The 4,820-nt window shown below is 33.3% G+C and overlaps 1 long non-coding RNA gene across 1 annotated transcript; it reads left to right on the plus strand.

The window, feature by feature from the left end:
* The first annotated feature begins 974 nt into the window (after window positions 1–974).
* Window positions 975–2,183, plus strand: LOC147946667 (uncharacterized). The gene is made up of 2 exons (XR_015590601.1): window positions 975–1,278; window positions 1,863–2,183. It is a non-coding gene; the product is annotated as an uncharacterized LOC147946667 (long non-coding RNA).
* Window positions 2,184–4,820: the final 2,637 nt, after the last annotated feature.

Raw genomic sequence — 4,820 nt, forward strand, 5'->3', positions numbered from 1 at the left:
TATTTCTTCTAATTATATCATTGCTACTTTGTATTATGCAGATAAAATACGCCTATGAGCTGTTAACAAAATCTAGTTTGGAAAAGGGATTATGACATATACGGCATTGATGAATCAGTTGTAAATTGTAAGTTGTAAGTTCTGCATCTTCCCTCATTTTGACATCTTCTGTCCTTTCTTGTTTTTCAAACCAGTTGCTTGTTTTTAATGGTTGCAGCATATTATAGAGCAACTTGAAACACAATATGCTGTAACTTCCTCTGCTGGAAGTTGTTTCTTATAGTCAGTTAAGTACGATATACCTCTTTGACATTTCCAATTCTAGTTCTTGACTTCGTTTTATACATTTCTTTTCGATGACAACTGGTTTAATATGTAAAAACGCTGTTTTAGAGCCTGAACGTGAATGATTTATGCCAATTACATCTCAAGACTTTGCATTCAAGTTCCAAGATTCCAAGCCAGGGCTCATTCAGGCCTAAACTACAAAACATTTGTCACCTTGGTATATATTAATGTAATGCTACATCTTATCGAACTTGTTAATACATGTAGGTGTATTCTTCTGGTAGCAACAGCTCTGCTCAGTTCTCGACGGCTTGGAGTCTTGGAGAAGGATTGGTATTCTGTAGTATGTTTAAAGGGCAAACCAATTATAACAAGTTCTATACAGAATTATCCAAAAAAAAAAAGATTATACTTATTTATATTACCCAATTATATAAGTTCATCTATACAAAATACAGATTTATTATTTTTAAGCAAACAGAATTTATAAATAACAAAATAAAAAAAAATAAAAAAATTCTAGGTTAAGAAATTCCCTCACGTGTAACCCAATCGAGTCGAATAGAAGATCCGATAGCGTTTGCTAAAGTGAAAACAAGGACCCGCGCGCTGCTCACGGGTCGGGTCGGGTCAGGAATCGCCTATTGTCGGGTAGATAAATCTAGATTTTAGGTCTTTGCCGAGTCTCTCTCTCTCTCTCTCTCTCAGGGTTTCGCCGGGAGCCGATCTTTGATTTCAAGCTGATTAGTGATAAGATTGCCTGCTGAAGTTAATGATGATGAAGACCCAGCACCACCACCAAAAGAAACTGGTTAGTCGTAACAATGAGAAAGAAGACAAGCTAGATCTGTTGCCTACAGATGTAGAGGTGGAGATACTGAGTAGATTGCCGTCAAAGTCCCTGATGAAGCTCCGAGAACATAAGTTTTATCAAAGCTCCTTGGGAAGTTGTGGCTTGCGACTCTAATTCAATATTGATAGATTACAGAGGTAAGTTGGCTTCGATTATAGTAGACGCCTATTGTCCTTTCCAAATTTTTGGTTTATGGATACTTGAGGATGCCGTGACACATGAATGGTCCAACCAAACCTTTGAGCTTCCCTTCCCTTTGGTCAATATGACTTCCCCGGGCACCAACAAGGCTGGTGATATCATTTTTGCCCCAACATATCTCCCACCCGTTGCTACTTTCTTCATTTACTACTACAATGTAGAAAATATAGAGTCATCAGAAGCGTTAGGCTCCATGGAGTTGCAGAGGATGAAGAGTTTCGGCGCCGATATGGACTCCTAGATTATGGTTACGTCAATATCTCACCCGAACATGTTGAAAGTATTGCCTCGTTGTAATGTCTTCTCTAAGGACCTCTTAATGTAAGAGGAGCTTGACATACTCCGGGTTTTTCTTCTTCTGTTTTTTTTTTTTTTAAGCGTTGGCTTTTCAACACCAAGCAAACTAGTTTGTGTTATCTTACCACTGTTCATTTTTTGTTTGTTTTTCTAAATCTTTTGTTTTTGTTGCTCAGAAGGTAATATATGCACAAGATTTCATTGAACTACATGATGCATGCAGGCAGGTAATCATTGTGTGTGTCGTTTCTCTACATAAACGTAGATTAAGCCATTGCGGATGTCGTTGAATGATTTGCGTTTGCTTTGTGATGTGGATTTGGAAAGAGGTGGTGGATCTTGATCTTGAAAACCAGGCTTGATGTTTGCCTTATTGAGTTAGGAGAAATTATAGGTTACAAAACCAAAAAAAAAAGTACAACATGAGTGGGTTCTTTTTTTTGTTTCCGTTCTGTTCTTTCTTCTCCTGTTTATAAACGTTTGTAGGTGAACTTGGCGAATTCTAAGAATCATTTCCTCTGATAAGTTAGTCTCTCGATATACATTTGATCAGTCCTAGCACTTTGAGGGACTCCCGATATCATTTTCTTTTCCTAGAATCTGGAAGAGGCAAGTGATTGTGGTATATATATGCTGCTATCTGGGTACTCAATCATCTGATACAAAGTTCTGATTTTAGGGTGCTTTTTATTTTATTTTATGCGATAGTTATGTATGGTCCTTTAATTGATTCATCAGCGTGTGCTTAACTTGTTTGTGATCTTTAATATGATACATTCCAACTTTGTCATTCAGATTACTCTGAAAAATTAAAGGGATGCTGCGATAATTTGCACTCTCAGGCTTTGTGGTTGCATAATGATATACCAACTTGTCTCACTAGGTAGCTAAGACGGTATATGTGGATTCATAATAACATTAGTCATTATGGTTTTGCCATGTAAGTGTTTATTAGGTTTTTGTGTTCAGATTGACTCCTCTTTCGACCAAATTGAAGCCAAGTTTCTTGTTGTCACATATGAGTTAGTTTCAGCTTCTTGAGGGAGTAAATAAACACTGATGAAACTTTCCTTGTTTTGTTATTTCATTTGGCTGTAATATGTGGATTTAAAATGGGATGTGAATGCAAGCTATGACAGAGGCATTAATGTTGTTCGGACAAAGATCAAGGATTTTGCTGCTGTTGCTGTTGGGTCTAGCCTTCTAATTCGTGCTCTGTCAGAAATAGCTCAAGCCTTCTAAAGCAAAACACCCTTAAATCTTTGCACCTTGATTCTGCTCGAATTGTGTAAAATACTGTGTAATAACAAAAAAAAAGTTCAAAAAAATAATGATGATAATAAAATATTAGATGAGAAAGGAGTTGTATCAAAATAATAAAAACTGACATAATCAACAAAAGGCACTAACTCTCACTTTCGGTGGGAGAATCAATCACTGAATTACAAATGATGGGAGTTGAAATCGGAGAATTACTAATGTTTCTGTAGATGAATTTTTGGATTAAATGCTATAGGCCTATAAATGAGCAGTGTGTGTTTAATTTGGATGTGCTTCCAATGGAACTTTATGACAAAAACATTCATATGTGTGTATCTTGTAGTTTTTTCATTTGACAAGATTTATACACAAAGATATTTGCTGTTTTGGCGTTCAGAATTCAGATCATGGAAATAAAGCAAAGACAATAATTGGAAATTAATTTTGGTATCAACCGAGCCAAACAAAACCGTGTCAATCGTCTCTTTACTATCTATGCTTAAGATTTAATGCTACTAGATTTATGTTATTTCAAAAATTTACAAAATCTGCTTTCTGTGTAAAAAATGATATATCTATCACATGAGAAAGTAATTTTATATTGTATATATGTTTTAGATTTAATGCTACTAAATTTATGGTGTTATTTCAAAGTTGTACAAAAATTGATTTCCAATGTAACAAATAATATATATATCACATAGAAAAATAAATTATATTGTATATTGTATCAAATTAATAATTGATATATTGTATCTAGACGGAGAAGTGAGCTTAGATCCAGAAGAAGCTGAATGGATTATTGGGTAATTCTTATGATTTTCCATCAACTGATTTTCCATTCGATTTTCTTTAAGATGATTTTTCATTTGATTCATTCGAGTTGTTGATGATTTCTGATTTTTGAGATTTTGATTCTCTTTAAAATGTTTTCGAGTTTTCGAGGTTAATCTGTTTTTAAATCTGCAGTTAGGGACAATTTTTATGATGAAAGAGCCGTCAATTTGTGTTCGATTCACTCCAACCGAACCAGAGATATTCACTATCAATAGATGAACAACAAAAACCTTTGAAAGCCCGCCCCATTGTTAATGCTGTGTATCAAATTTTTTATTTTGTTAATTATATTTGTATTTATCTTTTTACAATTTAATGAAAAACCGATGTTAATTAGAAAAAAACACAAAAAGGATAATAAAAACATATAAAATCAAATATATATATATATATATATATGTATATTATGAAAAGTTGATAACAATTTCTAGTTTGAATAAAACAATCAGCATTTTGTTTTCAGAAATCAACCAAATTGATTGAAAAACCGATGTTAATTAGAAAAAAAACACAAAAAGGATAATAAAAACATATAAAATCAAATAAATATAAACATATAAACATATATATATATGAAAAGTTGATAACAATTTCTAGTTTGAATAAAACAATCAGCATTTTGTTTTCAGAAATCAACCAAATTGATTGATACGAAAAGTACCTAATTTACATAAGAAATATCATAGAAGTACATCGGAACTAATTTTTAGATGTACTACTCTATTTTATTTTAAGAAGACAATATCTTTTTGGGTGGGCCTTCATTTTCTTAACTTTTTTTAGGAAATTTATTGCCCATCTTTGTTTGTCTTAAAAAAAATTTGGAAATTTTTCTTTAAAACATTTTGGAAATTTACTTTTTAATTTTAATTCAAGATATATTGAAGTCTACATTTCTGACCCATATCATGCTGCTCCATTCCGGACAGTTACCTTTCAAGTGCGGTCCATGAAAGGTCTCAAGAGGTGCTGTCAAAAAAGAAAGGTCTCCAGACTCCAGAGGCTCACGACAACATGCATCAAACCTTATCTTCTGTGAATCACTTCAACCACTGAGTAAAAAAGAAAAAGATTCAGACCATGA

This window comes from Camelina sativa, chromosome 3 (genome assembly GCF_030686135.1).
Source record: "Camelina sativa cultivar CO46 ecotype springtype chromosome 3, ASM3068613v1".
Classification (NCBI taxonomy): domain Eukaryota; kingdom Viridiplantae; phylum Streptophyta; class Magnoliopsida; order Brassicales; family Brassicaceae; genus Camelina; species Camelina sativa.